The sequence below is a fragment of the Manis javanica genome, chromosome X (genome assembly GCF_040802235.1).
Source record: "Manis javanica isolate MJ-LG chromosome X, MJ_LKY, whole genome shotgun sequence".
Classification (NCBI taxonomy): Eukaryota; Metazoa; Chordata; class Mammalia; order Pholidota; family Manidae; genus Manis; species Manis javanica.
In genome coordinates, this window is record NC_133174.1 from 47,139,835 (window position 1) to 47,151,192 (window position 11,358).

An 11,358-nucleotide genomic window follows, 5' to 3' on the forward strand; every position below is an offset into this window, starting at 1 on the left:
CGGAAGGTTAATTCCCACAACTTTCACTTATCTGGGAATTATTTAATTCCTCCTTCAAATTTACATGATAATCTTGCTGAATTCAGCATTCTTGGTTCTAGGTCCTTCTGTTTCATTGCATTGAATATACCATGCCATTCCCTTCTTGTCTGTATGGTTTTTGCTGAGAAGTTTGATGATAGCCTAATGGGTTTTTGCTTTGTAGGTGATCTTTTTACTCTCTGTGGCTGCTTTTAATACTCTGTCCTTGTCTTTGATCTTTGCCATTTTAATTATTATATGTCTTGGTGTTGTTCTCCTTCGGTCCCTTTTGTTGGGAGATTTGTGGTCTTCAATGGTGTGAGAGGCTATTTCCTTCCACAAATTGGGGAGGTTTTCAGCAATCATTTCTTCAAAGACACTCTCTACCCCTTTTTCTCTCTCTTCTTCTTCTGTTACTCCTATAATGCGAATATTGTTCTGTTTGGATTGGTCACACAGTTCTCTTAATATTCTTTCATTCCTAGACATCCATTTATCTCTCTCTGCCTCTACTTTTCTTTATTTGTGTTCTCTGATTTCTATTCCATTAACAATCTCTTGCACCTCATCCAGTCTGCTCTTAAATCCTTCCATTGTTTGTTTCATTCCTATTATCTCCCTCCAGAATTCATTCCTTAGCTCTTGCATATTTCTCTGTAGCTCCATCAGCATTCTTATGACTTTTATTTTGAATTCTTTTTCAGGAAGTTGGTGATTTCAGCCTCACCAGGTCCTCTCAGTGGTGTTTGAAAGGTTTTGGACTGAACAAGGTTCTTCTGCCTTTTCATGGCAACAGCCATGTTTGCTGGTGAGTGGCACATGTGTCAGCTTGGAGAACAAAGTCCCTTCCTGATTGCTGGTCACCTTGCCCACCTCTGCTGGGTGTGCCAGTCAACCGCACCCAGGCAGCAGCCTCTGGGTTAATCTCCAGAGGTGCCATGAGTGGGGAGGCCCTCAGGATGGCCTAGGGCACTGGTGGCTTTTGAAGGCAACCAGCGCATGTTTGCATTGAGAAAAAGCCCCTTTGTGCCTTCCAGCCTCTGTGCCATTCTCCGCTGTCTTTGTCAGTTGATTGTGGGCAGGGGGCAACCTCTGGGTCTGTCCCAGTTAGCTGCATGCTGGGAGAACCCTCTATGTGGTTGCTGTTGGCAGGGCTGCTCCCCGGTTGCTCCACAGCAATGGTGGGTCAGCTGGTTTGCTAGCAGTGCTGGGGGGGGGGAGTACAGCTGGCTGCTTATTGCCATGAGGGGCTTTGGTGCTGCATTGGCATCCAGGGGATTAGGGTGCCTGATGTTCCTTAAATTTCTCAGCCTGCTGGGCTGAGTGTGCCAGGATGATTTTGTCCACCTGTTAAACCCTTGTCCCTTTAAGACTTTTAAATCACCCACTTTCCTTTTGTCCCAGTGCATCCGGCTGTGGGAACCTGTTCTCAGTCTTAGTCTTGTATTTTGCTTTTCCATTCCTCTAATATCCAGTATGCCATGCAATGTGTGTCCGTGCTCCCAGTGCAGATTAGTAGGGCTGATTATTTGGCAGTCCTGTGCTTCCACTCCCCCCCCCACTCTGATTCTTTTCCTCCTGCTGGTGAGCTGGGGTGGGGGAAATGTTTTGTGTCCCGCTGGGTCATGGCTTTGTATCTTACCCTTTTTGTGAGATGTTGAGTTCTCACAGATGTAGGTGTAGCCTGGCTGGTGTACTGTATCTCCTGGTCACTCTTTTAGGAATAATTGTATTTGCTGTATTTTCAAAATATACATGGTTTTGGGAGGAGATTTCTGCCACCCTACTCATGTCACCATCTTGTGAATCCCCCGCTTTTTATGTGTTTGAGTTGTCTGATTGCTGTGGCTAAGAGCTCCAATTCTATGTTTGATAAAAGTGGTGAGAGTGGGCGTCCTTGTCTTTTTCGCATTCTTAGAGGAAATGATTTGAGCTTTTTCTATTAAATCTGATGTTGCCTGTGGGATTGTCATATATGGCCTTCATTATGTTGAGGTACATACTCTGTACACCCATTCTGTTGAGAGTTTTTATCATAAATCAATGTTGAATTTTGTTGAATGCTTTTTCAGCACCTATTGAGATGACATGTGATTTTTGTCCTTCTTTTTGTTGATGTGCTGTATGATATTGATGGATTTGCAAATATTGTACCATCCTTGCATCCCTGGAATAAATCTCACTTGGTCATGATGGATGAACTTTTTGATTGATTTTTGAATTCAGATTGCTATTTTGTTGAGGATTTTTGCATCTGGGTTCATCAGGAATATTCATGTATAATTTTTTTGTAGTGTCTTTGATTTTGGTATTAGAATGATGTTGACTTCATAGAATGAGTTTGGAAGTACTCCCTCCTACTATTTTTGGAATAGTTTAAGAATGTTTGGTATTAGCTCTTCTTTAAATATTTGGCAGAATTTAACTGTGAAGCCATCTGGACCTGGAGTTTTTTTTTAGGTAGTTTTTTAATTACAAGTTTCATTTCATTGCTTGTAATTGGTCTGTTCGATTCTTCTTTTTCTCTCTTGGTCAGTCTTGGAAAGTTGTATTTTTCTAGAAAGTTGTCCATATCTTGTAGGTTGTGCAATTTATTGGCATATAATTTTTCATAGTATCTTCTATTAATTCTTTGTATTTATGTGGTTCCCATTATGATTATTCTTTCATTTCTTATTTTATGTGTGTATGCTCTCCTTTCTTGATAAGTCTGGGTAGGGGGTTATCTATTTTGTTTATTTTCTTTAAGAACCAGTTCTGGGTTTCATTGAGTCTTTCTATTGTTTGATTCTTCTCTATTTTATTTACCTCTCCTCTGATCTTTATTATGTCCATCTTTCTACTAACTTTGGGCTTTATTTGTTCTTTTTATAGTTTCTTTAATTGTGAGTTTATAGTGTTTATTTGGTATTGTTCTTTGTTTTTGAGGTAATCCTGTTCTGCTGTGTACTTTCCTCTTAGAACTGCCTTCACTGCATTCCCCAGGTTTTGGGCTGTTGAGTTGTTTTTATTTGTCTCCATGTATTGCTTGACTTCTGCTTTAATTTGGTCCTTGTTCCACTGATTATTTAGAAGTTTGTTGTTTAACCTCCATGTGTTTGTAGGCTTTTTTGTTTTCTTTGTGTAAGTTATTCCTAGGTTCATACCATTGTGGGCTGAGAAGCTGCTTGATACAATTTCAAACTCTTTTTATTTATTGAGGCTCTTCTTGTAGCCTAGTGTATCATCTATTCTGGAGTGCATTCCATGTACATTTGAGAAGAGTATGTATTCTTCTGCTTTGGGGTAGAATGTTCTGTAGATATCTATTAAGTTCATTTGATCTAATGTATTGTTCGGTGCCTCTGTTTCCTTACTTACTTTCTGTCTGGTTGATCTATTGGTGCAAGTGGTGTGTTAACATCCCCATAATGGATGCATTGCAATCTATTTCCCCCTTTAACTCTGTTAGTATTTGTTTTACCTATTTAGGGTCTCCTATGTTGGGTGCATAGATATTTATAATGGTTATATCCTCCTGTTGGTCTGATCCCTTTATCATTATGTAATGTCCTTCTTTGTCTCTTGTTATTTTCTTTGTTTTGAAATCTATTTTTTCTGAAAGAATTACTGCTACTCCTGCTTTTTTTTTTTTTTGCTATTTGCATGAAATGTCTTTTTCCATCCCTTCATGTTTAGTCTGTGTATGTCTTTGGGTCTGAAATGAGTCTCATAGGCAGCATAAAGATGGATCTTTTTTTTTTTATCCATTCAGTGACTCTATGTTTTTTGATTGGTGCATTTGGTCCATTTATGTTTAAGGTGATTATTGATATGTACTCATTGCCATTTTATTAATTGTTTTCTGCTGTTTTTTATATCTCCTCTCTGTTCCTTTATTATATTCTTCTCTTGTTATTTATGGTTTTCTTTAGTGTTGTAATTGGATTTCTCTTTTTAATATTTATTTGTTTCTGCATGTGTGTATTTATTGTAGGCTTTAGTTTTATGGTTACCAAAGGTTCAAGGATAGCTTCTTTACTGTATAATAGTCTATCTTAAATTTCAGATTACTCTATTTCAAACACAATGTAAAGGTGTTTTTTCCCTTCTACTTTTATCTCCTCTGCATTCTTCATGTTAGATGTCATAATCTTCACTTTCTGTGTACCTCTTGACTGATTTAGTGCATAGTTGATTTTGCTTCTTTTGTTTTGATTTCATACTTGCTTGGTAATTAGTTGTTTACCAATGATGGATTTATGAATATTGTACCATCCTAACATCCCTGGAATAAATCTCACGTGGTCATGATGGGTGATCTTTTTGATTTATTTTTTATTTTGGTTTGCTGTTTTGTTGAGGATTTTTGTATCTGTGTTCATAAGGGGTATTGTTCTGTAATTTTCTTTTTTGTTTCTTTTGTTTTGGTATTAGAGTGATGCTGGCCTATTATTTGCATGTATTATTTACTACGTTTATGTGGGTTTATTTTCACTGGTGAAAGCTATTTAGCCTTAGGTTCATTTCCATCTATAGAAATTCCTTTGACATATGTGTAAGATTGGCTTGTGTTGGAAAATTCCTTCAATTTTGTTTACCTGGAAATTGTTTAATCCCCGCTTCAAGTTTAAATGATAATCCCAGCAGGGTATAAGATTCTTGGTTGGAGCTTCTTATGTTTCAGTACATTGAATATCTCATGGCACTCACTTCTGGTCTGAAGAATTTCTGTTGAGAAGTCTGCTGATAGCCTGATGGGACTTCCTTTATAAGTAATCTTTTTTCTGTGTCTGCTTTCAACACTTTCTCCTTATCCTTTGATCTTTGCCATTTTAATTATTATTTCTCCTGGTGTTGTCTTACTGGGGTTCCTTTTGTTAGGGGAATCTCTGTTCTTCCATTACCTGAGTGTCCATTTCCTTCCACTGGAAAAGTTTTCAACAATTATTTCCTCAAAGAGACTTCCTATCCCTTTCTCTCTCTTCTTCTTCTTCTGGTACCCCTATAATGTGAATATTGTTCTCTCAGTATTCTTTCATTCATAGAGATCCTTTTTTCTCTGTGTGCCTCAGCTTCTTTGTATTCCTGTTCTCTGATTGCTGTTTCATTTACCATCTCCTCTACATCATCTAATCTACTTTTAAATCCTTCCATTATATATTTCATTTCAGATATTGTATTCTTCAGCTCTGAGTGGCTCTTTTTCAAGATTTCTATCTTCTGTTGAAGTACTCCCTGAGATATTTGATACTTTTCTGTAAATCCATGAGCATGTTTATGACTTTTATTTTGAAATCTTTACCAAGGAGATTGGTGATCTTTGTTTCATTTAGCCTTCTTTCTTCGGTTCTGTCTTGTAGTTTTGCTTGGATCAAATTCCTCTGCCTACTCATTTTTTCAGGTATTCTGTGTTCTTCCTTTGTATTAGATGACTCTACTCTGCTTTCTGGTCTAAAGAGTAATAGATTTGTAAAGAAGATATGTTATTGTTCTCAGAAGCTCAAGATTCTTTACTCTTTAGTGCCTTGCTTTATTTTGCAGGGGTCCCAGTTGTTGGTGTGCCATGGGTGGAGTGCCTTTCTCCTTGGCTTCTGTAGTGGTCTAAGTGTGGGTGGAAAGTTTGCTTGAGCTGCTGCCTTTCTAATAAGCTCAGAAATCTTTGTTGAGCTTTCTGTGGGTGGGGAGTTCCTCTGCCTGGACTGCAGAAATGGTGGGGCTGCAGGATTAATGCAGTGTGCCCTAGCCAGAGGGATGCACAGCACTGGGTTTGGACAGTCACATGAAGGAAGGAGCTCTTGGGTCTGGCTCCTCCAGGCACCAGTGTGGTTGGGCTGAAGTGGAGCCAAGAAAGCTGAGAGAGTGTCTGTCTACCTTCCAGGTAGCAAAGTCTGATGCTGCTGCTGGGCCAAGTGGGTTGGTTTCCAGCAGTGCACAGGGATGTGCCTCAGTTCTGTGTTGCCAGCAAGAGGGTTGGAGCATGTGGAACTTCTGAGATTTCCTGATCTGTTGGGCCAAGGGAGGGTTGGAGAGGTGTCCTCCATCGGCCCTTTCTCCTGAGAAGAGAGTTCCATCTAACCCTCATCACCTCCAGTACCCCTTCCACTACTGGGAAGTCTTTCAAACGGCCGCCTCTGCTTTGGATCTCAGGACTGTTGGACCATGCCTGCCCTCCACACTGGCTGGAATCTCAGCCTGCCAGAGTGTTCCTCCTGCCTGTGGTGTCCAGCCCTGCTGATCACCAGAACCCAGTGCAACGTGGGCTCTTGCTCCCAGAGAAGATCTCCAGGGCCAGGTGTGAAGTACTTCTGTGCTCCTACCCCCTCCCCACTTTGTTCCTCTTTCATCCATCTATAGGCTGGTATGTGTTGGGGCACTTGGGTCCTGCTCAATCTTGGGTTTGCTACCTCGCCCTTCTCTATGTGCTCCTCTCTTATTCCTCAGGTGTAGGGTGTGTGTTCTGCAGTCTTCAGGTCGTTTTCAGGTCTAATTGAATTTGATGTATTTTATTTCTGTGTCTTTTTTGGAGGATGTTTCTGCCTTGCCTTCCTATTCTGCCATGTTTAATCTGATCCAATGTTGAGTCAGTGAAATTTTAATCAAGGGATTTACCTGGTTGAATTTGCATGTCACAAAATTTCAGTTGTACCAGTAATTTTCTGGAGCTGGCTCCTACCAGCTCCCAACAGAGACAATTCTTAAAATTTCAGGAATTTTGCAACCAAACTGATTTGTTAGTAGCTTGAAATTAGTCATGATGAGAATATATATCATGGAAATCATCAAATGCTACAGATCAGTTTTTCTCCTCAAGAGCCTGTTGTTGAACATTTACCAGAACACAATTGGCAGTGGCCATGGTGGTGAGTGGATTGGAGAAGGAAAATTGGAGTGAGAGGCAAATGCAATGATCAAGAAGAGAGATGTTGAGACCAGAGTTAGAAAGGTGCCTGACGGGATGGAGAAGAGGGAACTGAATTGATAGGCCTTTAGTTGTAGATTCATCAGGCCTTAATTGGAGGGCAGGGAACAAGAGAGACAACTGAAAATTTCCTGGTTTAGGTTTTTTGTGCAGATGGTAATGTTTCCAGTTAAGGTAGGAAAAACAGGAGAAGAAACAATTTGGGTAAGGATATGGTTAGTTTGGTGAGATTTCTTGAAATTGAAGTGCTTATGGGAAATTCATAGGGAAATGTCCAGTAGGCAGTTGGAGAATTGGGTCTGGAGCTCAGGGAAAAATCCTGGGCTAGAAATAAAGATTAGGCATCATCTGCATGAACAGCCATGACCCATGATCTTTGTTTGGTTCACTGACTTCTTTAAAAATTTTATGCCATCTCTGTACCTTAGGAAAATACACATTAACCCTATTTTAATTAATTAAATTGCATTGAGAACAGCAAATAAAATTAATCTTTTCAAATTATTATCTCTCTCACTCTCATTTGTTGTTCAAAACATAGGGGCCAGTTCCTGGAGGTGGGAGGTAAAAGAAAAAGGAAATAACTCAAAACTGTGAAATTAAGACAAATATGAAAAAATCCTCTAATTCTACTCAAAAGTAAATTTAAACAAATGATGCATAAAAGGAATTACAATCATGACCTAGTGCACTTTATTCCAGGTATTAAGGGCTGGTTCAACATAAAATCAATCATTATAATTCATCATATTAACAATCTAAAGAAAACTCATATGGCCACAGAAAAAGCATTTGACAAAACCAACACTCATTCATGAAATAACCCTCAATAAGTTAGGAAAAGGGGGATTATCTCAGTTTGATAAAGAGTACCTACAAAACCCTCTCTATTTATAGATGACATAGTTTCCTATGTAGAAATATCACAAGAAATTTACAGAAAAAAGAGAAAAATCTAAAACTAATATGTAAGTTCAGCAAGGTTGCAGGATATTCAACACACAAAACTTAATCAAGTTTCTATATCTTAACAGTGATCATGCAGAAACCAGTATTATAAAACATACCACTTATAGCCATTCAAAAGAAAATGAAATATTTAGAGATACACTTGATAATATATGTACAAGATTTGATTGCTGAAAATTATAAAATGCAGATGCAATAAATGAAAGAAGACCTAAATAAAAGGAGAGATATACTGTCTACAGATTGGTAGAATCAACATAGTAAAAATGTCAATTCTCCCTAAATTAATCTATAAGATTAATTTAATTCCTATCAGACTTCTTTTAAAATGTATATAAAAGACACAAGCCCTAGAATAACTGAACAATCTGGGAAAAGAAGGAGAAAATTGGAGAAATCTACCAATTTCTGTTGCAGCTATTGTATATTGTATTCTAAACTATTTACCAACTTCTACTATAGCTATTGTATAGCTACAGCAATAAGACTGTGGTATTGGCAGAGGGATCCACACATACAGATCAATGAATCAGGAAAAAAAACTCAGAAATAGGCCCACACAAATATGCTCAACTAATTATTGACAAAAGAGCAAAAGCAATTCAATGGAGGAAAGATAGTCTTTCAACATATGGTGCAGGAGCAATTAGATATCCATAGACAAAAACATGAACCTTGACTTAATAATCAGATCTTACATGAAAATTAACTCAAAATGGGTCATAGGTTTAAATGTAAAATGTAAGACCATAACACTTTTAGGAAAAAAAACAGGAGAAAATCGTTAGGATCTAGAGCTAGGCATAGTTTTAGACTTGATACTGAAAGCAAAATCCATAAAAGGAAAATTTGATAAACTGGAAACATTGAAATTAAAACTTTTTGCTTTGTGAAAGTCCTTGTTAAGAGTGTGAAAAGGCAGGCTACAGACTGGAAGAAAATATTTGCCATAAAACTGGACAGCTACATGCAAGAAAATGAAACTGGATTATTGTTTAACCCCATACACAAAAGTAAACTCGAAATGGATCAAAGACCTGAATGTAAGTCATAAAACTGTAAAACTATTAGAAGACAACATAGGCAAAAATCTCCTGAATATAAGCATGAGCAACTTATTCCTGAACGCATCTCCTCAAGCAAGGGAAACAGAAGCAAAAATGAACTCATGGGACTACATCAAACGTAAAAGTTTCTGTACAGCAAAGGACACCATCAACAGAACAAAAAGGCATCCTACAGTATGGGAGAATATATTTGTAAATGACATATCCAACAAGGGATTAACATCCAAAATATATAAAGAAATTACATGCCTCAACACCCAAAAAGCAAATAACCTGATTAACAAATGGGCAGAGGATATGAAGAGACAGTTCTCCAAAGAAGAAATTTAGATGGCCAACAGACACATGTAAAGATGCCCCACATCACTAATCATCAGAGAAATGCAAATTAAAACCACAGTGAGATATCACCTCCCACCAGTAAGGATGGCCAGCATCAAAAAGACTAAGCACAACAAATGCTGGTGAGGATGAGGAGAAAGGGGAACCCTCCTACATTGCTGGTGGGAATGTAAGCTAGTTCAACCATTATGGAAAACAATATGGAGGTTCCTCAGCAAACTAAAAGTAGAAATACCATTTGACCCGGAAATCCACTCCTTGGAATTTACTCAAAGAATACAACTTTTCAGATTCAAAAAGACATATAAACCCCTATGTTTATTGCAGCACTTTTTACAATAGCCAAGATATGGAAGCAACCTAAGTGTCCATCAGTAGATGAATGGATAAAGATGTGGTACATATACACAGTGGAATACTATTCAGCCATAAGAAGAAAACAAATCCTACCATTTGCAACAACATGGATGGAGCTGGAGGACATTATGCTCAGTAAAATAAGTCAGGCAGAGAAAGACAAGGGCCAAATGATTTCCCTCATTTGTGGAGTATAACAATGAAGCAAAACTGAAGGAACAAAATAGCAGCAGACTCACAGACTCCAAGAATGAACTAGTGGTTACCAAAGGGGAGAGGGGTTGGAGGGAGGTGGGGCGGGAGGGAGAAGGGGATTGAGAGGTATTATGTTTAGTACACATGGTGTGGAGGATCACCGGGAAAACTATGTAGCACAGAGAAGGCAAATAGTGAATCTGTGGCATCTTACTACACTGATGAACAATGCCTGCACTGGGGTATGGGTGGGGACTTGATAATATGGGTAAATGTAGTAAGCACATTGTTTTTTCATGTGAAACCTTCATAAGAGTGTATGTCAATAATACCTTAATAAAAATTAAAAAAAGAAAATATTTGCCATCCACAGTTCAACAAAAGAATAGTATGTAGAATGAAATAAAGAGCTCTCAATACTAGAGTAAAAAAAATTTCAACTAGAAAATGGATAAAAGATGAAGAGACATTTCATTTAAGAAATGGCAAAAAAGCACATGAAAAGATGCTCAACATCATTAAACACTAGGGAAATACAAATTAAAACCACAATGAAATTTCACTGCATATCATCGGAATACCTAAAATAAAAACAACAGTACCAAATATTGGTGAGGATACAAGAAGCTGCATCATTCATACGTTGCTGGTGGGAGTGAAGTGGTATAGCCAACTTGGAAAAGCATAGAAATTTCTTAAATAAATAAATAAATATGCACGGCAGTTTCTTAAATAAATCAATATGCAACTGCTATATGACCCAGCAATTGTGGTTCCGGGCATTTATCCCAGAGAAATGGAAACCTATGTTCACACAAAAACCTGCACATGAATATTCATAGCAACTCTAACTATGGGACATCCATGTCATTGAATACTATTCAACAATAAAGAGGAATGAACTATTGATACATGCAACAACTTGGATAAAATTCCAGGGAATTACAGTGAGTGAAAAAAGTTGATCAAACGTTACATAATATATGGTTTGATCAATAGAATATTTTTGAAATAATATTTTGTAATTGGAAGACAGATTCATGGTTATCAGGGTGGGGAGAGGGCACAGTGGGAAGGTGGGGGTGGTTATAAAATTGCAATATGAGGCATTTGGTGGTGATGAGACTGTTCTGTGTCTTGACTATATGGAAGACACATGAACTTATATTGGTAATCAGATTATATAGAATTTAATACACACACAAACAAGTATTAGTAAAACTGAGAAATTCTTAATTAAATCGGCATATTGTATCAATCTCAATACCCTGGATGTGATACTATACTAGAATTTTGCAAAATGTTACCATTGGGGGAAACTATGCAAAGTATACAAGGTATCTCTCTGTCTTATTTTTTATAACTATGTGAATCTATAATTATATAAAACATTTTTCAATTAAAAACGTTTAAAGTAAATTTAATAAGAATGGTGCTGTTATTATTTCTCATGAATGATGGAATTATCTTTGACATGGCAATCAATTCTAACTTCTTTTCATGACA

The 11,358-nt window shown here is 37.6% G+C and overlaps 1 long non-coding RNA gene across 1 annotated transcript; it reads left to right on the plus strand.

The window, feature by feature from the left end:
* Positions 1–518: 518 nt before the first annotated feature.
* On the plus strand, positions 519–7,426 carry LOC140847445 (uncharacterized). Its single transcript, XR_012127443.1, has 2 exons — positions 519–829; positions 6,151–7,426. It is a non-coding gene; the product is annotated as an uncharacterized lncRNA (long non-coding RNA).
* The last annotated feature ends 3,932 nt before the right edge of the window (positions 7,427–11,358 follow it).